General features: G+C 40.4%; 1 protein-coding gene across 1 annotated transcript in view; it reads right to left on the reverse strand.

The window, feature by feature from the left end:
* Positions 1-22,451, reverse strand: part of LOC127162443 (astrocytic phosphoprotein PEA-15) — a 39,197-nt gene extending 16,746 nt beyond the window's left edge. Inside the window, exon 1 of the mRNA XM_051105232.1 lies at positions 22,092-22,451. The gene's annotated coding sequence lies outside the window, so the exon portion shown is untranslated. The remainder of the gene's footprint in view (positions 1-22,091) is intronic.
* Between the last annotated feature and the right edge of the window lie 2,987 nt (positions 22,452-25,438).

The following is a 25,438-nucleotide window of genomic DNA, read 5'->3' on the forward strand; positions in this document are numbered from 1 at the left end:
TCAGCACCAGTATTGCTGGAGCATGAGCTCTTGAAGCTCCGCCCTCTTCTCCGGAAGCATTTGCATTTAAAGGGAAAAACACAAAAATGGTGCCCTTTGGCTCGTACCATAAAAGTGGCAATTTTAACAAGCTATAAAAATTTATCAGTAGGGCATTTTGATCTAAAACGTTACTGCAGCTTTAACCATTACAATAGAATCCAGAAAATTAAAACAAGGGGGAAAAGGGGGAAAAAGGGGGAATTCGGGAAAAATTATTGTAAAATAATAATAATAATAATAATAATAATAATAAATAAATAAATAAATACATAAATAAAAAGATAGATTTATTAAATTTATAAATTTATTAAAGATTTTATAAATTTAATTGTCTGATTATTGAAACAAAATATATATATATATATATATATATATATATATATATATATATATGTTACATTTTTAATACATTGTTGTTGTTAAATTGTATCAAAGTTTCATGGTTTCAGATAATTAGACACACTTTTGATTACAAAAATGAAACCATTAAAATGGAATCCAGAGAAAATAAAACAAGAAAATAAATAAATTAATAAACAAACAAACAAATAAATAACCACAGGGCCAAACTAAGTGAAATTTGCTAAAAGTTGCTCTATTCCTCAAACTAACCTTCACATACACCTGCTGACATCATTCGACATCACTGCCGTACAAGTTTTAATATATTGTTAAGGACATTTTGACTTTGAAATGTTGGGCAAAACCTGTATGTGTACATGGAGTCTAATCGTGGATCCTCTGCAGGGAAACATATTAATAAATGTGTGTGTGTGTATGTGTGTGTGTGTGTGTGTGTACTTGTTTTTGCTACATTGTGGGGACCAAATGTCCCCACAAGGATAGTAAAACCTGAAATTTTTGACATTGTGGGGACCGGCTTGAGGTCCCCATGGGTACAAAAGCTTATAAATCATACAGAATGAGTTTTTTTGAGAAAGTAAAAATGCAGAAAGTTTTCTGTAAGGGTTAGGTTTAGGGGTAGGGTTAGGGTAAGGGGATAGAAAATACAGTGTGGACAGTATACAAACCATTGCACCTATGGAGAGTCCCCACAAAGATAATAAACCAGACGTGCGTGTGTGTGTGTGTGAGAGAGAGAGAGAGAGAGAGAGAGAGAGAGAGAGAGAGAGAGAGAGAGAAAGAGAACATATTTTGGTTGCTCATCGTCTAATGGAGCGTATAACTTGATGCTGACAGGAAGTGACCCATTGACCTTTTCTGAGTTTGAATGAAAAAGCATGTGTTTATTGCATGTGTGTGTAACAGGAAAAGACAAGCAAAAATAGAAGCAAATGGGATTCACATGAGTGTTTTTTATTTTTTTATTATTTTTTTTTTTTTAATAATCTGTGTGTGTGTTCATCCATGTGTGGGTGTGGGTGTGTGTGTGTGTGTGTGTGTGTGTGTGTGTGTTCGATACTTCACAGAGCTCCTAAATTCCGATCAGTTACTAGGTTACCATGGTCACTGGGTTGCTATGGTCACATTCTAACTCCATTCTGGCTTCATCCACAAACCAGTTTCATTATTCCACATCAAGAGCTCTTTACGGTAAAACAACAATGACAAATGCAGTTCAGTTACACACAACATCACTATTGCTCGCAGTTGTCAAAAACAATGTTTTTACAGTGATTCACTTACATTTGAACACTGCTGTAAGTGTAGGATCTATATTCAGAAATGTGATGCTCATTAACAAAAACAAAAGTGTAAGATTTACTTTGAATGAGTTTTTACTCAGAACATACTAGTAAACTCACAAATAATTATGAAGAAATTAATGTGTAAATTAAATGTGATTTTTTTTTTTCTTATCTTAGTATTTTCTTGTAAAACATACTACAAATATCCTTATTTACAACATAGAAAATTATATTTTAAAATGCATTTATAAATAAATAAATAAATAAAAAAGCTTATGATTTGAGCTGTGTAAATCATCCGTTTGAGGTGGAACTGCAAATATTTCTGTGGATTAATTTTTTATTATGTTTTTGGTTCAGTTGCTTTATGCAACCAGTGCTGTAAACTTATTTCCTCTTTGAAAAGGTATTTAAATAAAATCTGAACTGCTCTTGTCCTGCATTTATTTAAAATTCTGATCATAAATCATTGGATTGATCCAGAATTGTGTGAGAAAGAACACATTTGTAAATTTTCCTCTAGAAACTCTTGCCAAAACAGCATGCGGCACATAAACAGAGATGCTCAGAGATGCATCAGCGGTTCTGAGAGCTTGAAGATCTGATGATATTGTGGGAAAAGACGTGCAATTTGGGATTTTGCACCATGCAAACACAACCAATAATGAGAATATGCTTCTGGCTTAAAAAATCTGCTATCTTATAGTAAGACTAGGTCTCGTTAATTAACTAAACACTGCTGATATACATACTAAAGTTACATACAACAAACATTTATGATTATTAGCAATGTTAAAAACCCTCACCCTAGTACTGCCTGCATGCTCCCTCTGCTGCTTCTACTGTTACTTCCTGTTTTGCACTATATAAAGACTGACCATGTGCTCATGAATTTGCGAAGTATTGCCAGTTTAACCTGCCTTACCGAGCGTTCACTTACTCTGTTGGATTACCTGTTGCCGTCTTGCTTTGTTCCTGATTATTGTGTTTGGATTACCCCTTTGGATTTATTTGCCTGTTTGGACTGATTTCAAGGTTTGACCCTGCATTCTCCTGTTGACTACCGCTCTCTGGATTTCCCCCATTGTTACGTTAGCTTGATTGGACTGTCTGCTCGGTATCTGACCCACTGCCTGCCTAACCTCTCTGCTGCTGGAATTACCTTCATTGTGTATGTTTGCTGATTGTTTTAATAAACATCCGCTCTTGGATTCTACCTCTGCGTCCTCGTTACAGAATACTTCGCCTACCAAGAATCCAGCGGAAACGATCAGCCATCATGAACCCAGCGGTATCTCGTCTCATCTGCCTTCGTCAAGGCGACCGGGCCATAGAGGATTATGTTGAGGATTTTTGTGGACTGTGTCATTTGGTAGATTTTAATGATGTGGCCCTAAAGGACTTTTTTCGTTTTGGATTAAACGAGCCCATTAGTTCAATTCTGCCAGGGGGGAAAATTTGTTGGTCACTGGAGGAATATATTGATCATGCCCTGCTTTTAAGCGGATCACCATACACTGTTGGGATTGTGGACGAGGGACCCCGCAATCCCACAGTAACCACCACACCACAGCCAGCTCAAGCCACATCCACCAAGCCAAAGCCTGTTCAAGCCACATCCACCAAGCCAAAGCCTGTTCACGTCATGCCTGCCAAGCCAAAGCCTGCTCAAGCCACATCCACCAAGCCAAAGCCTGTTCAAACCACATCCATCAAGCCAAAGCCTGCTCACGCCACGCCTGCCGCTCCAGGGCCTGCTCACGCCACGCCTGCCGCTCCAGGGCCTGCTCACGCCACGCCTGCCGCTCCAGGGCCTGCTCACGCCACGCCTGCCGCTCCAGGGATGGCTCACGCCACGCCAGAGTCTGCAGGGCAAGATGGCTGCCGCCACGCCAGAGTCTGCACGCAAGATGGCTGCCGCCACGCCAGAGTCTGCACGCAAGATGGCTGCTGCCACGCCGCAAGATGGCTGCCGCCACGCCAGAGTCTGCACGCAAGATGGCTGCCGCCACGCCAGAGTCTGCACGCAAGATGGCTGCCGCCACGCCAGAGTCTGCACGCAAGATGGCTGCCGCCACGCCAGAGTCTGCACGCAAGATGGCTGCCGCCACGCCAGAGTCTGCACGCAAGATGGCCGCCATCCCAGAGCCAGTCCACAAGATGGCCGCCATCCCCAAACCTGTTCACAAGATGGCCGCCATTCCAGAGCCAGTCCACAAGATGGCCGCCTTCCCGAGCCAGTCCACAAGATGGCCGCCATCCCAGAGCCAGTCCACAAGATGGCCACCATCCCCAAACCTGTTCACAAGATGGCCGCCATTCCAGAGCCAGTTCACAAGATGGCCGCCATCCCAGAGCCACTCCATAAGATGGTCGCTGTCTCCAAGTCACACCACATGATGGCACACATACTGGACTCACCCCTCATGGCTGTATGGGCAGCTAAAATGGCAGCTACCCCTGGTTCCAGTCAAGTTGCAGCTGTGTCAAATCAATTCGCAGCTGCGTTTCCTGAGTCAAGTAAAGTCACAGCTGCCACCCCCGAGCCAAGCAAGATTACAGCTGCTGTTCCTGTGTCAAGTCAAGCTGCAGAACCAAGTCAAGCTGCAGAACCAAGTCAAGCTACAGCTTCCAAGTCAAGTCCAAGTTCCAGGGTCAAGTCCAGTTCCAGGGTCAAAGTTCCAGGGTCAAGTCAAGCAGAGCCCAGCTACAGAGCCCGGTCCAGAGCCCGGTCAAGCACAGAGCCCGGTCAAGCTACAGAGTCCAAGCTTCCAGCCCGGTCAAGCTACAGAGTCAAGTCAAGCTACAGAGCCCGGTCAAGCTACAGAGCCCAGTCAAGCAACAGAGTCAAGTCAAGCAACAGAGTCAAGCAAGGCCACAGCTGTTCCCCATGAACCAAGCCAAGTCACAGCTGTGTTCCACGAGCCAAGCCAAGATACAGCTGTTGTTCCCCACGAGTCAAGCCAAGTCACAGCTGTTCCCCACGAGTCAAGCCAAGTCACAGAGTCAAGCCAAGTCACAGCTGTTCCCCGCGAGTCAAGCCAAGTCACAGCTGTTCCCCACGAGTCAAGCCAAGTCACAGCTGTCCCCCAGAGTCAAGCCAAGTCACAGCTGTTCCCCACGAGTCAAGCCAAGTCACAGCTGTTCCCCGCGAGTCAAGCCAAGTCACAGCTGTTCCCCGCGAGTCAAGCCAAGTCACAGCTGTTCCCCGCGAGTCAAGCCAAGTCACAGCTGTTCCCCGCGAGTCAAGCCAAGTCACAGCTGTTCCCCGCGAGTCAAGCCAAGTCACAGCTGTTCCCTGAGTCAAGCCAAGTCACAGCTGTTCCCCAGCGAGTCAAGCCAAGTCACAGCTGTTCCCCCGAGTCAAGCCAAGTCACAGCTGTTCCTCCATGAGTCAAGCCAAGTCACAGCTGTTCCCCGCGAGTCAAGCCAAGTCACAGCTGTTCCCCGCGAGTCAAGTCAAGTCACAGCTGTTCCCCGCGAGTCAAGCCAAGTCCCACAGCTGTTCCCCGCGAGTCAGTCAAGTCACAGTTTCCCAGCTGTTCCCAAGTCACAGAGTCAAGCCAAGTCACAGCTGTTCCCCGCGAGTCAAGCCAAGTCACAGCTGTTCCCCGCGAGTCAAGCCAAGTCACAGCTGTTCCCCGCGAGTCAAGCCAAGTCACAGCTGTTCCCCGCGAGTCAAGCCAAGTCACAGCTGTTCCCCTGAGTCAAGCCAAGTCACAGCTGTTCCCCGCGAGTCAAGCCAAGTCACAGCTGTTATTCACGAGTCAAGCCAAGCCACAGCTGTCATTCCTGAGCCAAGCCATGTTGTTCCTGAGTCAAGTTACGTTGCAGCTGTGTTTCCCGAGTCAAGTCAAGTTTCCAAGTCAAGTCAAGTTACAGCTGCGTTTCCTGAGTCAAGTCAAGTTTCCGAGTCCAGTCAGGTCACGGCTGTTGTTCCACAGTCAAGTCAAGCTGCAGCTGTTGTTCCAGCGTCAAGTCACGTTAAAGCTGTGTTTCCTGTGCTCAAGTCAGGTCAGAGCTGCTCTTCCGAAGTCCAGTCAAGTTACAGCTATTGCTCCTGAGTCAAGTAAAGCTATAGCTGTAGCCCTCAAGTCAAGCAAAGTCACAGCCGTGGTTCCTGAGTCAAGCAAAGTCACAGTTGATCTTCATGAGCCAAGTCAAATTGCTGCTGTTATTCCCGAACCAAGTCAAGCCACAGCTGATCTCCCTGAACCAAGCCACACCACAGTTGATCTCCATGAACCAAGTCAGGTTACTGCTGTTGCTCCTGAGTCAAGTCCGGCCACGGCAGGCCTCCCTGAGTCAAGTCATAAAACTGTTATTCTACCAGAATCTCACCAGGCCCCCTCTGACCTTCTCAAGCCACCTCACGTATCAGCTGCACCCCAAGCCAGAGCCCACGCTCCCAAGCCACGCTCCCAGCCCACGCTCCCAAGCCACGCCCAGAGCCCACATTCACAAGCCATAAGTCCATAGCATCAGCACCCTCGAGGTCAACAGACACCCCACTATCTACTGTGCTGCCTGTAATGGCCATCGCCATTTTCAGTGTGTGGGCAGCACGCTGTGCTCTAGAGGCCTCATCGGTCCACAAGTCTGCTCCAGAGGCCTCGTGTGTCCACGAGTCTGCTCCCGAGGCCTCGTCTATCCACGAGTCTGCTCCCGAGGCCTCGCCTGTCCACGAGTCTGCTCCCGAGGCCTCGCCTGTCCACGAGTCTACGCCAGAGGCCTCTTCTGTCAAAGAGTCTGCGCCAATGCCCCCAGAAGCAGCAGCTCCGGCTGCAGAATCTCCTAAAAGGGCGGCGTTTCCCCAAGGACTCTCTGCCCGTCCTGTCACGGCCATGAAGGCCATTTATGACTTCCCTGCCTCACCTGCCCAAGCATCTGCGCCCATGCCCCCAGAGGTGTCAGCGCATGCTGTAGATCCTCCTATGGGGGCGGCGTCCCAGGATGAACTCTCTGTCTGCCATGTCGCAATCAAGAAGACCAAGGAAAGCATTCATGTACACACCGCTCTGCTTTGCATGTCATTAGTCCCACTGTGGATATCTCTGCTCCTGTTTGCTCTGCCTGTTCTGCCTGCCCTGCAATGGCTCCCTGTTATGCCTGCTCTGCCTGCCTCGCTATGGCTCCCTGTTCTGCCTGCTCTGCCTGCCTCGCCATGGCTCCCTGCTCTACCTGCTCTGCCTGCCCCACCATGGTCCCCTACTCTGCCATTGCTCCATGGCCCAGGCCCTCCAGTACTTCACAGTCTGCTACTGCTCCACAGCCCTGGTCCTCCAAAGTTCCACTGTCTGTCATTGCTCCACGGCCCAGGCCCTTCAGTGTTTCATGGTCTGCTATTGCTCCACGGCCCAGGTCCTCCAGGGTTCCACTGTCTGCCACAGCTCCACGGCCCTGGTCCTCCAAGGTTCCACTGTCTGTCACAGCTCCACGGCCCAGGTCCTCCAAGTTTCCACTGTCTGCCACAGCTCCACGGCCCAGGTCCTCCAGTGCTTCACTGTCTGCCACTGCTCCATGGTCCAGGTTCTCCAGTGCTTCACTGTCTGTCCCTGCTTCACGATCCAGGTCCTCCAGTGCTTCACTGTCTGTCCCTGCTCCACGATCCAGGCCCACCTGCTCTACATGGACCTGGCCCTCCATCCCACCCCCTGTTTTGCCTCTGTTCCCCACCCACCTTGGACTGTTGTTGTTTTGAGCGCCAGGAGTCGCTCCTAGGGGGGGGGATTCTGTAACGCCAAGCCAGCAGAGGGAGCCCTCACCCTAGTACTGCCTGCATGCTCCCTCTGCTGCTTCTACTGTTACTTCCTGTTTGGCACTATATAAAGACTGACCATGTGCTCATGAATTTGCGAAGTATTGCCAGTTTAACCTGCCTTACCGAGCGTTCACTTACTCTGTTGGATTACCTGTTGCCGTCTTGCTTTGTTCCTGATTATTGTGTTTGGATTACCCCTTTGGATTTATTTGCCTGTTTGGACTGATTTCAAGGTTTGACCCTGCATTCTCCTGTTGACTACCGCTCTCTGGATTTCCCCCATTGTTACGTTAGCTTGATTGGACTGTCTGCTCGGTATCTGACCCACTGCCTGCCTAACCTCTCTGCTGCTGGAATTACCTTCATTGTGTATGTTTGCTGATTGTTTTAATAAACATCCGCTCTTGGATTCTACCTCTGCGTCCTCGTTATGTTCACACACGGGGGGGTGTAACACTCCCCTTGTCGCTAGGTTACAGTCTCCAGGCTGAAAGGCAAGCGTTGTTATGGTGACATCAGCCATGTGAGTGAAGTTTGGATAGTGGCGCACAAACGTACACACACACACACTCACGGCTCTCTGTCCTTGAGGAACACATCATAACAGGCTGAAGGTGCAGTCGCCATGACGATACGTGACAGGCAGCTGCAAACAACATGATCGAGACTGTGGGAATGTGTGAGATCAATGAATGTGTGTGTGTTTAGTTAGTGTGACACTTATTTAGTGTGTAACATTTAGTGTTTTATTAAAACCACAGAAGTCAATGGCATGTTCTCATTTAAATTTACTGTGTGTGTGTGTGTGTGTGTGTGGATTGGGGCCCCGTGGAGGGGGGAGGGGTGTTAAGAGTTTAGTCACGGGAAGAGGAGACAAAACACACACACACACACTGTGAAAGTGTGAAGAAACTGGCCAGACACACATGGGATCCTCACACTCGATGCATAGACGCCCTCTGTCTTACACACACACAATAAAGAACAGCAGACAAAAGCAGGCTGTGTGTGTGTGTGTGTGTGCGTGTGTGTGTGTGTGTGTGGCAGTGACAGGCTGTTCTAAGAGGACAGTCAGCGAGTTTGTGTGTGTGTGTGTCAGACAAAAGACAACAAATGACTTGCAGGTTTTATCAGGCCAGAATGATGCGCTGCGTTCACGTCACCACTGTGATTATGAGTTTACAACTTGGAGAAAACACTGATGTCTTTGTCAAACTTGTAAATAATTCATTTTATTCCTAAATTTGATGACTGTGATGTCAATGAAAACAAAAATATCAGACTTCAACAGTTAGCTCTATACAAATGGTTTTGCGTGTATAAATTACCACATTTTTTTTCAGTGATGCCAAATAACAAATAATATTTTTAACTTGAATAAAACCTTTTTTTGTTTGTTTGTTTTTTTTGCAGAGTACATATTTCTGTTATTTCTCTTCATTCTATTGTGGACATGAAACATTTTTCAAGAAAACTGAGGTATTTTCCTGTTTTTGCACTTGAATCTATTTTAGAATTCTGATTGTTGCCATGGAAACAAAAAATAATTTCTATGAATGTGAACAATTCCAAGTAGAATTGTGGATGTGATTTTTCAAATAAGTAACGCCAGTTACTTTTTTCCCCATTTATTGATTGGCAAGTCTCATGTTGGGAAATTGGGAGTAAACATGATGTTACTGTATTCTAGACTAAATGTGAACATGCATTAATTCAATTCACTCACATAAATAAATAAAAACAGTGAAATGTGAACAGTGAACTCAGAATATGACGCAACCCTGCAATAATTAAATATGTTAAAACAAATGTCCTTTATGTATTTAATCCCATTTTATTAACTAGTGTCTTTGCTGCTGATCTTCGATGATCCAATTCAACCATACTAATAAGCAAAAACTTACTTTAGATGAACTAACATTTGTGCTTCAGTGATCTTCTCCTGCATAAATATACTTTTCTTTCAGCCTGAGGTGAATTCATTTCACTTTTGGTGTAAAAGGGCTTTTACCTTAGAATTGTTTCACCGCAAAAAATGTTTTTCTTACTTAGATTTTTTGTCTTGTTTTCAGCCAAAATATCTAAAAATTCTTAAATCAAGAAGGATTTTCTAGACAAGCAAAAATTGTTGTTTTCAGAAAAAAAGACATCAAATTTAAGTGAGTTTTTGCTTAGAACATGTACAATAATCTGCCAATGGGGAGCAAAATAATCTTATTTCAACCAGAAAACAAGATTATTTTGCTTGTTTCAAGCAAAAACTCACTTAATTTTTTTTTTTTTTTTTTTTTTCTTTTCTGAAAACAAGACAATAATTTTCGCTTATCTAGAAAATCCTTCTTGGTTTTAGAATTTTTAGATATTTTGGCTGGAAACAAGACAAAAAATCTAAGCAAGAAAAACATTTTTTGCATTGTTTATATTAAAAATAAAGAAGCAAGCCCTGCCCAGATTTTAACGCAAAGTAATGTAAAAGTAACATAACACATTACTTAAAAGTAACTAAGTAACGTAATTAGTTACTTTATCAGGCAGTAACGCAAAATTGTAATGCATTACTTTTAAAAGTAACTTTCCCCAACACTGGATATTTCTCTCTTTTGCTGTAGTGTGTCTCCAAGATGCTTCAAGAGACCTACCTGCAAAGCTACCTTAAAAAGCTGCTTTAAACGCAAAGGATGGTCACTCAAAATGTTGATTTAATTTAGTTAATAGAAGTTAATTGATGAATCTATTTATGATTCTTCTGGATTTAGTCTGTCTCAGTTTGTTCTGTTTCTTCATGTCATTCCAGACAGACTGGATGATGATGAGATCAGATGTCTGTGTGGAGCACTGGCTTTTGTAAGACTTCTTGTGCAAACAAAAATCTCACTGAATTATTACAATTAATGGTGATTTGTAAATGTAAATTGATGTTTTCTACTGAAACACTACAGCAAAAGATAGAAATAGCTGACTTAAAGGAGAAGTCCACTTTCAAAACAATGATTCACATATAATGTACTCACCCCCTTGTCATCCAAGATGTTCATGTCTTTCTTTCTTCAGTCTAAAAGAAATGATGTTAGAGGAAAACATTTCAGGATTTTTCTCCATATAATGGACTGATATGGTGCCCCGAGTTTGAACGTTCCCAACCGAGAAAGAAGGGTCTTATCTAGCGAAACGATCGGTTATTTTAATAAAAATAATACAATTTGTATATTTTTAATGTCAAAGGCTCGTCTTGTCTTACTCTGTCTGGACTGTTTTTGTTCCGGTTCATGTCAGTGTATGTTGAAAAACTCCCATCTCATGTTCTCCCACAACTTCAAAATTGCCCTATATCACTGTTTTACCTTTTTTGTTAAGGGTGTTTGACCTTCTCTGCATGTTCACTTTGCAAAGACTGGGTTGGTACTTCTGCAGTGCTGTAGGATGATTTTGAAATGATTTTTGAAGTTGAGGGAGAAAATACATTTTTCGACATACCCTAACTGTCTTGAGTCAGAATACACAGAGCTCATGGAGACTAAGACAAGACGAGTGTTTGAGATTAAAAAGTATTTAAATTGTATTTTTTAAATGAAAAAAAAACGATCGTTTCGCTAGATAAGACCCTTCTTCCTCGGCTGGGATCATTTACAACCACATTTGTGATCGTTTGAAGTCGCATTTAAACTGCATTTTGGAAGTTCAAACTCGGGGCACCATATCAGTCCATTATATGGAGAAAAATCCTGAAATGTTTTCCTCAAAAAACATAATTTCTTTACGACTGAACAAAGAAAGACATGAACATCTTGGATGACAAGAGAGTGAGTACATTATATGTGAATCTTTATTTTGGAAGTGGACTTCTCCTTTAAAACCATTTTTAGCTGGTGAAAATACTACTGTTCTAATAATTTTGGCCACCACTGTAAATTTATGGAGAACATAGAAACACCCATGGTAAACCCTAGCACTGTACTGGTGAGATCTGTAGGGCAAACGTCAGTCACGTTGTCTTCAGAAAGACTTGATTTAGATCACAGGCATCTCCAGCATAACGTCAGTGTCTGTTCACACACACAGCTCTGCTTCTGATGAGTCACTGAACAGATGTCTTCATGGTTTCCACATTATTTTCCAGAAATGTGAACTGTCGCATCTGGGTTTTATATGGAAAGCTGAATTAAATAACTTACCGCATTATCCCTGTCTGTGGCCGTTTTATGAATGTCATTACTGATGTTTTTGATATTTTGTAAAGTATAAACGGTTTGAATTCATCGAGCCATTTCTGTCCATGTGACACAGAGATACGGCATATTCGAGGAGAAAGCTTTTACTTCATTAACGCTGAAAATATCACAGCGCCTCAGGGAGAGCAAGACAGGCGCTCGCGCTCGGCGTGTGTGTGTCGGAGAGAGAGAAAGAGGTGAAAGACAAAGAAAGAAACGAGAGAGAGTGAAAGTGTTTGTGCACCGATCAGACACCTCAGGTGAGAGCGAAGATCTCGTCACATCTGCCTCGCTCATCTGTCTGCCTTACTTCTGTCTGTATGTGGGTTAGAAAGAGACTAAACAAGAGCACATTCACATCTCACTGGAGACAGTGAACAGATCGTCTTATACAGACACGTCAACAAAACAACAACAAAAACACTTCACCAGACATAGTGATTGGCTAAGATGGTCAACCAGAAGTCTAGCCACCAGTGGGGACTATTAGTTAGTCTTATATTTTTGTTTGTTTTGCAAGAAAACACCAGATCAGGGTCTGGCAGAAATGGAGCATGGCTTCCTATTAGTAGCAATAGCCAAAAATACACTGTATGAGTCAAAATTATCTATGATTATTTTATGCCAAAAATCAGGATATTAAGTGAAGATCATGTTCCATGAAGATAAGTTTGTAAATTCTGTACTGTATGCACTGCTAAGGCCTTCTTTTGGAAAACTTTAAAGGGAATTTTTTCAATATTTTTTTTTTTTTTTTTTTTTTTTTTTGCACCCTCAACTTTGCAGATTTTCAAATAGTCGTATCTCGGCCAAATATTGTCCTATCATAAACCATACTTCAATGAAAAATGTATTATTCAACTTTTAGATGATATATGGATCTCAATTAAAAAAAAAAAAAAAAAAACTTATGACTAGTTTTGTGGTCTAGGTTCACATTTATTTATTTATTTATTTATTTATTTATTCATTCATTCATTCAATGCACTTAAAAAAATAATATAATATAATATAATATAATATATAATAAAATAAAGGCCACTTAAGTGACTTAAAGAGAGACTGTCAAGACTGTTTCTGAACACACTTAAGTACAATTTTAAAAAGTGGCTTTTGTAATAATGTCAGTAAAAGTTTTACTTTAAAGTATATTTGAAATTATTATATTTTTATAATCTTTTGTTGTGTTTAAAGAAGTACACTCATTTGTTACGTGTTGACTAACATACTAAAGCACACGTAAAGTACTTGATTCAAATTTTAACTGCTATTCAATATTATGCTGGTCAATATATTTGTGTTAAGATACAGTGTTAAAATATTTTAAATTAATTGCACATTTATCATTACAAATATATTTAAATACATTGCATGCAAGTTTCAACAGAAAATACATGAAAGTATATTTTAATTATCATGAATGCACATTTAGCAGTACTTTAATCATATTTCAAAGACAACAGAATTATGAAATCGCATATAAAGATGCACTTACGTCCTACTTAAGTGGATCAAAAAGCACTCTGATCTATATTTAAACTATAATACTTTTTTTTTTAATTATTTAATTGCAATTGCCATGCAATAAAGTGTCCAAATAAATATGTAAATCATAAATGACAAATGCTGTTTTTCTAACTTTCAACAGGGTATGTTTTTGTGATGTGGTGCAGATGATGAAAACCCTCCAAAATGTCTTACAGATGAGAATATATTAGTTGGATTGACATGTTGACTACTAAGTGTGATCTAGCAGATGGTTTTATCAGGTACAGGGATTGTGTTCTGACACGTCTGAACACAAGTGTTAATGAGCGACAAAAATACACCAATAGACTGAGGTGTGTCAGAGCTGAACATCATGTTTCATTCAGAGCTTCTGATTTTAGATTAAAAAACGGTCTATAATCAGCCAGTCGTGACTCACTGAGTTCACAGGTCAAGCCATTTGAGCTAGAGTGCATTACACAATATACTGGCTCTGTTCAGATTTGAATACTAGCTTAGTATTTCTGAACAGCCATACTTGTTGAAACTCTTTCGTCTCTGCTGTTCCTCCAGTCTGGACCTTCATCTTCCATCTTCTGTTTATTTCTCAATCTCTTTCTCTCTCTGTCCCTCCTCCACACTGGCAGCAGATATTTTGGAGACTGTTTCCAGAGTTGCACTGTATTCACACACACACACACTCCCACACACACCCGCACACATACAGAAGTCAATTTTAAGATTGATTTTTTCCCTCATTAGGATGCTGCTGCATTTCATCTGATGGTACATATCGTATCTCCTGCCAATCACACCTACCCACGGCCTACAGAGTTACACTCACTCACAACGAGAGTCACAGCAGCACACAAACTGCAAGGTATCGGGAGCAATTCTTCAAATCCATAATTGTGCCAAACCCTGCTGCACACAGCAATATTAACTTAGGGCTTATGAGACTTCAATTAAGTTGTTTATACAACTGAGATATTAATTTAGTTTCAATAAACTTCAGTGAAATCACATTTAGAATCAGAGTTTCATATCTATTCATATTCATAAAAGGCAAACAACGCTATAAAATTGAGTATCACATACAGATGTGCATTGCACTATTGTCAAACAATCTGTGTGTAATCTTTTAGATCCTTTCCCTCACAGCAAACATACATCACGGAGACGTCTGCATTCACATCTGCAGTTTGTATGTTTTAGAGTGTTTCCTGCAATACGTCTATAGGACATCTATTAGATGTCTTTAAGATGTTTATGATTTAGAATGTATGTAAAACTGACATCTTACAGACGTCTGTCAGATGTTAGTACACAGCAGATGCTTTTCAGATCAAGTGATCTTTAACAGACATCTTGCAGACGTACATGTGCTATCTGGGTTGCCTCTTGTGTTTTTGTTTGAAATTTTGAGCGAAAAGGAAAAAAACTTTCATAGATAGATAGATATGTCATCAACATGTTTTAACATTTTGGTAGCATTTTGCGAACATATTTATAGCAAGTCATCGCTAGATACCAGCCTGTTTTGTTTTGTTTAAACATGTTTTATCACATCACTAGCATGTTGCTACCACGTTTTACCATGTTTATTGCACATCATAACACATTTTAACACTTCATTAGCAGCTTTGTAGTAGTACATTGCTAGCATGTTTCAGCATGGTGTCACTAACACATAGCTAGTATGTTTCTAGCACATTTTAACACATTACTAGTATTTTTTTAGCATGCTGCTAACGTGATTTAACATTTAACACTAAATCATTTAACATTTAATCACTAGGTCCATGAACAGATCCCATGATGGCTCACACTGACTAGGTAGCTTTTTGTTAGCATGTTTTTTTTGTTTGTTTGTTTGTTTGTTTTTTTGTTGCTAACATGTTTCCTAAAACATTTTAACACATTGCTAGTATATTACATTACTAGTATATTACATATAACTTTGGTAGTATACTGCATGTCACTAGTATAATGCTAGCATGTTTTTTACCATGTTTATTGCACATTATAGCACATTTTAACATTTATTAGCAGGCTCCAGTACTTTGCTGTTGTGTTTTAGCACAATGCTAGCATGATTTGACGTACTGTTACCATGTTTTACCATATCGCTTATATGTTGCAAGCATGTTTCAGCATATCTTAGCAAACTGCTAGCATGTTTTAACATGTTTTATTTTTTATTTTTTTTTAATGTTTTAAGGAGCAGTGTGTACATTTTTTGCATCTTCTAGTGATGAGGTTGCAAACTGCACATAAAGAAGCTACGGTGGTCGTCACAGGACAAAGATGTTGTCATCTGAGACAGCAGAGAGTAGCCAGTGGTAAATTAAGCAATTATAGCCTATATTTATTTTAAAGGGTCCTAATGTGTTCTTTTACAAAGTTTAGATTTTGTTTCGGGGGTGTACAAGAACATGCTTTCATGCTTGGTGGTTCGAAAAACGCATTATTTTTCATAATTTACATTATTGCAATAACTTTCTCCCAGTCTGGCACAAATGGATCGATTAGTTCCGGGTTTAATGAAGGCCCGCCTTCCGAAAAACAAAATGTGTTGTGATTGGTTAACTGTCCACTGCGTTGCGATTGGTGAACAGCTTAGACGGTGTTTCAGTACTGCCATGTAGAACTGTTAGTGCAAGGAAGCCTTTATTGAACCCCCAGAGCCGTATGAGGCACTTTTTATTATGGACAGACGTACTTTATTCGACTTATTTTGGACTGATGAAGAGAAACACCCAACTATGCCATTCTAACTATGCCATTCAGGATGCATGGCGGGTGAGTAAATAATACACTACAGTACTGTTGGGTCCTATTGTCAGCCTGTCATATCGCTGATACATGATATCATGCTAATTTATTTAATTATTTACATATTTTGTTTCATTGCCCGAAACCAGCTCCAGCATAAGGCTAAAAGCAGCATTTTAAAGAACACTCGCGTTATAAGTGAAGCTCATCATACAGTGTTATGATGAATAAATCTCTTACCACATTCTGCACACGTCTGTGGCGCATTACTGCTCCAACACGGCCACCGGAGTAGATCACGGCCACTGTAGTCAATGGTTGTGCTTATACCCACTGCGCTGCGGCGCGCTGAAGCGGCTCAGAAGCGGCTAATCCCCCACCTCATCCCTACCCACCTCCCAACCATTTGAATTTCCATAGGTGGGATTTATTTCAATGACATTCTAATAGGCCACATTGTGACATCATAACATCCGGAAAACAAACGCTGTAGTCCAAAGGAGCTGTCCGTTGTAGTTCTTTAAAAAACAAAATATCTCCCTTTGGAGTGGATTGTGAGATTTGTAACTTTGTAGATCTTTGTTATGCCCAGACATACACGCCACACACTGACTAAAATTCAATAAGTGAAAAAGCATAATAGGACCCCTTTAATTATTTAGTAAAACAATATGTTATTGCAAATATTACTGTTACTTGTTCATCATTGTGTCAGTGTTGTTTTTGCAAGAACAACATACAGATGAAACGCGCTCTGTAGAGCAGTTTGATTTCCATGTACAGTAAGGGGACCTGCGGTGCATGTAGATAGTAATTGCTCATTCTAAGGTAATAAAAACATAACAGTTCATTATGTAAGGCCTACACCTCTGAAAACATAGTTGTGTATATTATATTGCATTTATGTTAACAGATCCTCCTGTACATTACACATTGCACCTTTAAGTATGTTGCTAGCATGATTTAACAGGTTGTTATCATATTTTAGCACATCACTAACATATTTTAACGTTGTGAAGTGTCTCAGAACAATATTATTGTTATTATGAATAATAATAATAATACAGTAAAATTAAAGAGTATGTCTCAAGGCAATGTCATAAAACATATCGTGCATGATGCATCTCCAACTGTTTATGTGTTTGAGTGTAATTGTGCCAAATGTGAAGTGTAAATCTCAATGAGTCCAGGCCAGATCCCGTAGAGCGCACTACTGCGTGTCCTGATGGCTCTCTGTGACTCAGCTCCACACTAGGGGATTGTGGGTAACGTAGTTTGCGTGGGAGTGGTGTGTCGTTCAGTCAGATGGTTTGTAGGCTGATGGTTTCACACACCTCAGGGTTCATGCTGAGATATCAGAGGGCGAGATGTCGTGCCGCTTTACAGGTTAGCCATCACAGCGAGTGTGTGTCAGGACAGCGACAGTCATTACGCATCAATCTACAAACACTTACAGCAGAAAGCGACACACCTACACACACGCACAACATCAGTGTGTCATTCATAATCTTGCAGTTCGTTTCTGTATGTTTATTTTTGTCGCTGTCCAGTTCAAAAGCTTTCATTACTGTTAGTGTAAATTTGTAAACGATTCTTTAGTTTAGCTTACAATTGCATTATTCTGGTAGAAGTCATTATTGTTTTAATGCATTTTTACATTCCTAGCTCCTATCTTTATGAGGTGCTGTCACAGAATTATACGAGAAACACAACATTTGTGGATCTGTACCTTTAGTGACAGTCATTCTTAGCCAGAATCAAAGAGACATTGTGTGTCTTCAGACTAAAGATCAATTTGTCCGCACATCATCAGAACATGACATCATCGAGGTATAGGAAAGCCGTTTCCATGACAACCAGCATCCGCTTCAGCAGCAGTGTTGTGAAAATGAAAGCTGCAGTTGCATTACCCGAGTCTCAGGTCATGCGATCAAAGCCTAAACCAATAGTTCATGCAAAAATGAAAATTCATGTGGAACACCAAAGATTTTCATGCAATAAATGTCAGTGGGGTCCAGTGTTGTTTCGGACACTGGTGACTTGCATAGTATGTATATTAAGATAATTTTCAAAATCTTTTTTTATACGAGAAGAAAGAAGAAAAAAAAAGAAAGGGAGTGATACAAGTCTGAAATAACATGAAAAAAAAAAAAATAATAAAAAAGAACATTTTGGTTGAAATAGAATTTTCTTTCTAAGATTTTTTTTTTTTTTTTTTTTTTTTAATAGAGCATTAGCTAAATGGTCAAAATAATTTCAGATGATTTAGTGAAATTACTATTGCTTTATTCATTTGTTTAATTCCACCTTTTGTATTAACATCACATACTTATTTTTGCATTTAAATTTATATTATTTTTTAAAGAATTTTATTTTATTTATTTTATTTATTTACTTTTATTTTTTATTTTTTATTTTTTTTTAATTATCTGTTTTCCTTTATTATTTTTTTTAATGGTTTGGGTTTTACTTAACTATAATAGTCCTGTAACATTTCGAACAGCTTTCAAATCAGTTTGGTAGAGAATTAGCTGACGTCAGAGTGATCTCAAAAGGTTTTGTGACCTGAAGCTCTCACGCTTTGATGTTACTCTCATCTATAAGAGAATATTCTGTAAACGAATTCATGGAAAGATCAATTCAGTATTCTTTAAACTAACAAATGCAAGTGCTGTAAACAAATCAACAGAATGATCCGCTCACACTATTCTATAAGCTGATAAATAGACACATATAGATTTATTTGTTTCCAAATAAAACAGCGGGCGGTGCATCGTGTTGTCTTCACTTAATAACTCCCACTCCAACACCCACCATCGCTCAAAACACACACACACTGCGCTTCAGTCCTTGGCAGATGCTCTCAGTAACAGCACAATTTGAGTGCACAGATCTGAACTGAATCAGGTCTTATCAAATCCAATTATTCCCAGCGAGACATTTCATTTGGCTGAAGAGGGAGTGAATTATGAGAGGTGCTGTGTGCGTGTGTGAGTGTGTACCTGTGAGCATCTCAGTATGTGTATGTGAGAGAAACTGCAGAGGGCAGATTGCTTGGCCACTCAGCAGCTGTTAGTCCACAGATATTTTGTTTGGAATCCTTTGATGCATCTACAGTCAAAGCAAAACTTATTTCATATTTTAACACTAGGTAAAAGCCATGTTCATTGTCACTGCAGACATCTGTAATGTTTATAGTCAATTCACAGCTGTGTCCATCAAACTCATGGCTTTGATGTCGGACTTCAGGAACCTTTTAATTCAACCCTCTCCTAGTAGTCTATGTTCTTTCTCATCTGTGATGCCTGATGATGCATCACAATGTTGCTTTGGTACAAATTTGCTTTGCAGACACTTCGATCTCTGTTCCTCGGTGGTAGAGCTTCCAACCTCCACAAAACCTACTCAGACTCAATTACATCTGCAAGGTATCAATTCTATGAATAGGTTCTAATAAGCAAGTTACGTTCAAATAACACCTTTCTTGTCTTTTACTACTCTAGCTTCTAGCTTACTCTGAAACTGCTTGTGATGTTCCTCTATGAATAACAGCATCTAAAAGGCTAAATGTGCATGGTTGTGTCTCTTGCCAGAATTGCATTTAGCTGTGCTATACTTAATTATGCGGGAAATATTCAGCATGACACAATAGGATTATTAGGAGACACATTACATAAATTAAATAAAGCAGCCAGAACAGACTACAATTCAATACAATTTCTATTTAATGTGAGTAACAAATGTCATGCACTAAAGAATAAGACGACATTCATTTGAAATCTTTTATTTAGCATAATAAAATGCATTAGGCAATTTCAGACTAATGGTGACATTTGACTTTTCCTGTTTGGAAATTAAAGCTAAAAACCAAAACTTGTACAACCAAGCTCAGTGTTTTTACCAGTAAGGTATGTCTATCAAAATATGCAAGTTTTCTTCAGGAACGCTGAAGTTAAAATATTCTATAATCTTTACTACCACAGGAATATCCAGTCTGTAATAAGTCCTCAAAAATTATTATGGCCGATTTGGATGGGATTAAAAAAAAAAATCACAGTTAGGCTTTGGTAATTATTACATTTCCCCAGCACCTCCCCATATAAAACTAATCCTGTCCAAATAAGGATGAACACTATGAAGAGCGACTGCAAGAAAGCTTGTTTTTAACCAGTCAGTTTTAAAAAGCACTGCTACTAGAGATCAGAGGAGCTGTGAACCTTTGTCTGTTCTAAATGATACTGAACAGAGGATAGATTCAGCTCGACCTTGTGAGTGAGACCAGACCGGACGTAAAATTGCACGGTCATTATATCACTCTGGAGATGACTGAACAGCACAAGTAAGATTTGCCAGAGAGGACCAAACACACACACACACACACACACAGCAAACCTGAAACCCCAAATGGACCTTATGTAACAGTACTCAAGAGAGACTCGCATGGCACTAGAACACTCCTCATCAAACGCTTTTCTTTGCCATCCCGTGTCATTCAGCATTATGCCAAAATGTAGTATAACATGTCCAGAGTTAGGCGACCAAAACTTGCAGGGACAAAAGCAGCAATGACAGCCTTTTTAAAAGCTTCAGTGTAGTAGATAGTGAGGTGAAGACCAGACAAGAGCAAACACCTCAGGCGCCCCTGTCAGATATCAAGGAAAAGCAGCAAATAACCAAAGACAGCAGTGAAAAGAATTAATGTTAGAAGAACTGCAAAAACAGGCTGCCGCTGCATTAAAAACACCTGCGTAAGTAAACGTGGTACCAAAATTGTTAGCCGTACTCGGTCTAATTTAGTTCAATTTTACCAAGGAGATGTAAAGTGCTGAACATATGGAAGGCATTTTGCTTCTGCCTTTTAAATCTTGATAAGGATTGTGCTATCTTAAGATTGCATGGTTCGTTGGATTGTACTATTTGCATTTGGTATTTTTTTCCAAAACAGACGTGCAACTCATTTCATGACCAACCAGTTAAGAACCCATGCTTTAGATGATCCGCCTTTTTAGGTTTTGTTTGTCATTTGATGAGTCTTTTGGGGGGGAGGAGAGACTGAAGACCGCCAGGACCGGAAGAAAACAGTATAGCTGAGGGTCTGGCTTGTTAATAGTCTAAAGTTTCTGTTGAACAAGGTTTCCAGCACCATTCTTGGCCAGCAAACAATGCCAGCCTGAAACACTCTTTACACACAAGGACAATGAGGGAGGTGTGTTTCTGCTGAGCTGCGTCCTTCCCTTACCACAGGCAAAACACAAATCAATATATGAGATAGGAGAGCTGGAACCATTCGCCAGGTGCAGGAAACGCACACACACCTGTGTGACCACCAGATCCTGCATCTGGTCATTCCGCTTGTACGCACGGATCTGGTTTTGCTTGGTTCAAGCGAGATGAAAAACGGGCTTTGAAAGGAACAGGGAAGCACTACAGTCCAACAGGAAGAGGTTTTGTGTCGTGCGGCTGCATTATGAGTTTATTCAGACTGCTTCCACAGCAGTTTCACTGAGCTCCTTTAACTAATAAGCCCAGAATGTTCGATGGTTGCCAGATTTTGTTGCTGAAAATAAAAAAGGGTTGGTGGCGAAAGCAGACAGTGTACAGGAATTTCATGCACTTAGCCTACATTATGCAGCTCCTAGGTTAAATTAGAAGAAAAATAATGCTGGAAAAATATTGCTCACCACTGAACAACAAATCAACATTTTAGTTTAAAAATCAGGAATTGGGACTCCACTAGTCATTATTCTGCACAGTCGCGTGACATCACTGAATCATGGTGGTTCTATGACGTAAAACAATAGGAAAGGCGTTCAGGTTCTGTTCCGGCGTACACAACTATAATTAAATTATTATTTTAATAGGGCGCACATTCCGCCAAACAATCAGCCGAACCGGATCGAAAGCGGTCCGCGGGTCAGCAAAGCTGAATAGCGGACTGATCGACCGCTATTCGCACGATTAGAATAACTAAATCGAAACAAAAACCGCTAATAGATAGATAGATAGATCTTACAAACTACTGTGGCAGTACCATTGAACAGGGTTTTAGATGACAATACCATGGTACACGTACTGTATGAATGATGACCAAGGTATGTGTGGCGCTCCAAGATCCAATACCATTCTATTACTTTGGAGCACAGTTTAATGCATAGATGAGTGACTTACTCCGGTAATCCAGCGATGATGATGATGATGATGAAGATGATGCTCCCGGTGTGGCGATGGATGAGATCCGCTGTGCGCTTTGGCCACCCAAATACAAAGTCCAGTTCACCACAAACACTGTTCGGTCAAAACATCAGCGACAAAAGCGTCAAAGAGTGTGAATATATCTGATGAAGTCGGTGCGGTGATGAACGAAGACGCCGCGGAAACTTTAAGCGTCCGTTCACCGAATCGTGATCGCGCGTTTCTGAGCGTCTCGCCGGTTTGAGAATGGAAACGCCTTTTCCTCCCTATAACCCCCTCCTCTTTGCCTCTCTCTCTCTCTCTCTCGTTCCCAGTCACACGCTGTCTGAATCTGCAGCCTCACACACACATACACACATTTTTCGGGCCTGATGTCACTTCGCTATCCGGTCAGATAATCCCTCCTCCTTTTTATTCCACACAATCCCACATCCTCATCCGCGCTCTCTTTCTCTCTCGCCGCGTTAAATCACACTTGCCGCTGACCAAACGTTCAGTAGAGCCACCACACCGACCTTTAAAAGATAAACAATTATGCACAAATATAACAAGAACTGTTGAACTTTTTTAAAGAGAATTCCAGTGGTTTACATTTGGGAGGAGAGTGGAATGTCCCGCGCCCTGCAGTACTGCATCTGTCCACATGGGGCAGTAAAGTTATTGGCGTAATCTATCTATCTATCTGGTGTTCCTAAACATGCTATTGTGCTAAATCTGCTAACAAAATGCTAGAAACTTGCTAAAATTGTTTCTATCTATCTATCTATCTATCTATCTATCTGTCAGTCAATTGGTCTGTCTGTCCATCTATCTGATGTGCTAAAATATGCTAGCATGCTAAAAGTGCCAGCAACATGTTAGAATGTTAATATTGTTTTTATCTATATATCTATAATCTCTCTCTCTCTCTCTCTCTCTCTCTCTATATATATATATATATATCTACCATTTATCTATCTATCTATATATCTATCTATCTATCTATCTACCATTTATCAAGCATCTTTTTAATTCTGGTTTATTGAATAGTGTTTCCACCACAAACAGCACTTTTACCTTGCGATGTTATATAGACATGATTAAACTGAATGGCTCCCTCAAGACTATAAGTTTACCACAAAATACACATATCGACTGTACATTCATGAATGTTTAATACATCATAAATCCAAAGACAAGAGAGTATGAAAGCATTGCAGAGTTTAATAAGGAACATGATTGCATGTTTTTATTCAAATTAAAAGCAGAGATAGACCTTAGCCATTTAATCACGGCGCAGTGCATCAGCCAATTCCCATTGCAATATTTGTATATTATATTTGAGTTTTATGGAAATGTCTTTGGTGCATTGGAAATGCAAATTCTTGTTGTTGAGAATGAAGTTCAATGGTATCAGTGTAGTATTAACACCAAGTTAGCTTTTAATTTGCTCTTTGAAAGGGATTTGTAAGTGCAGTGGAAGAGGATTTAGATGCAGTGCTGACGGTGGCAGTCCGCCATGCTGCCGTGACCCAGTTTGCTTTGACTCACATCACACGCGTGTGGCTGCCATTGAGTGAAAAGCCAACTGGATTCTGGATGCACAGATGATATTTCTATCTGATAGTCTGCTCCTCATATGCACAATAGTTGTCTTGTCATATGCTCATCATGTGCTGACTTATTTGTTAATTAATTATCATAGCCTAGGACATATATGCATGTGTGTGCATGCTCAGTTTACCTCAGTCCAGCCTCAGGCTCGCTGTGAACATGCAAAAATACAAGCAAGTGCAAAGACAAAACAACGTGTCCATGCAAATGAGAGCGAGACCCTGACATCCATAAACCTGACATATCAAAGCAGTGTATTTGAGTGCATGCGCCTCAGGAAATGCTGTAATGGGGAAGTTCTCTCTCCCTGTCACAAGACCGACTCGTTCACGGAACAGAGAAGAAAGAGGCTCACAGAAGAACTTCTAAAAACATCCTGAGGAAACACAGCGACAAAGAGAAAGTTGAGAGAGGGAGGGAAATGGGAGGAGAAAAACAAGGAAGAAAGAGTTTTTGGACTGTCGATTTGTCAAGCTCTTGTCTCCCATTAAGAGCATTAAAGGCATAAATCACATGTTTTCATTAAATATGCTTGCTATGTAACAAATTTAGTTTAGAATGAAAAGTAGCTCATTTTTAAAAATCTGTATTCACCTTAATAATGACGATTTTAGACTGTTACATTTCAGACCTTCTGGACATCTAAAAATAGCATCTGTATTTTGTACTTTTTTGATATGTTTAGATATATTGTATATAGCACTCTATTATGCAATTTAATTTCTCAATTTGTAAACATTTGTGTGTGTGTGTGTTGACTATAAGTTTTTTCTTACACAGCTGCATAAGCTGTATAAGCAAAGTTATTGGAACAAGAATGATGAATGAAAAATTATTGGACGCAAGCTACAATGTAAAAAAGTGGCAACCTGCAATTGCTATAAAATTAGTTTTGTATGGTATAAATGAATGTATCTAGGTTGATTCAGCAATGCTAAATACAATTATACAGAGTTAAACCTTAACTTAGCCTAAATCTGCAAAACTGTAACTAATGTACAAAAACATCATCCATTTTTTAAAAGTTTCAGACCCTATTTTGTGCACTATTTGTGGAAAGTGCCATTCACAGACAGAGAGCACATGCTTGTGTGTCATCTAATGGTTCTAGAAAGCTCCGTTCCGCTGGATTCATTCTGTGATGTCGCTGAAAGGAACTGGTTGTGTGTGTGTGTGTGTGTGTGTGTGTGTGTGTGTGTGTGTGTGTGTCTGTGTGTGTGAATGGGGGTGAGTCAACAGAGAAACAAAGAAAATGCAGTGTCATTTTACACCGTACCTCTCTCGTTCTCACTCTTTCGCTTCTCTGTGAAAGATTTTCAATAAAACTACAGCAACTCTATCTATTGTCGCAGAAGTGCTAAATTAGATTTGAGTTGGAAAAAAAAGCCACAGAAACAAAACAATATGAGATTCACAGCTGTCCTACACAGAAATCTTTTACTTTAGGCAAACAGGCACACATATTTTTCTCTCTAAAATACATAGTGAAAATTATTACCAAAGTGAATTAAATTCACACAATCTGCAGTGTAAAAAATATATGTAAAAGTTGTATGATCTGCATAAAGATCATAATAATGATTATGTATAAGAAATGAAGCCATAAAACATGAAAACCCAGTATGTGTGTGCATTAGGATGTTCATGATGTTGGTTGGAATGCAATTACAACGTCACGCATTTGCATAGTTCCCATGACAATCTTTGCATGATGATGTAAATCAAAACCA

This window comes from Labeo rohita, unplaced genomic scaffold (genome assembly GCF_022985175.1).
Source record: "Labeo rohita strain BAU-BD-2019 unplaced genomic scaffold, IGBB_LRoh.1.0 scaffold_94, whole genome shotgun sequence".
NCBI classification, from domain to species: Eukaryota; Metazoa; Chordata; class Actinopteri; order Cypriniformes; family Cyprinidae; genus Labeo; species Labeo rohita.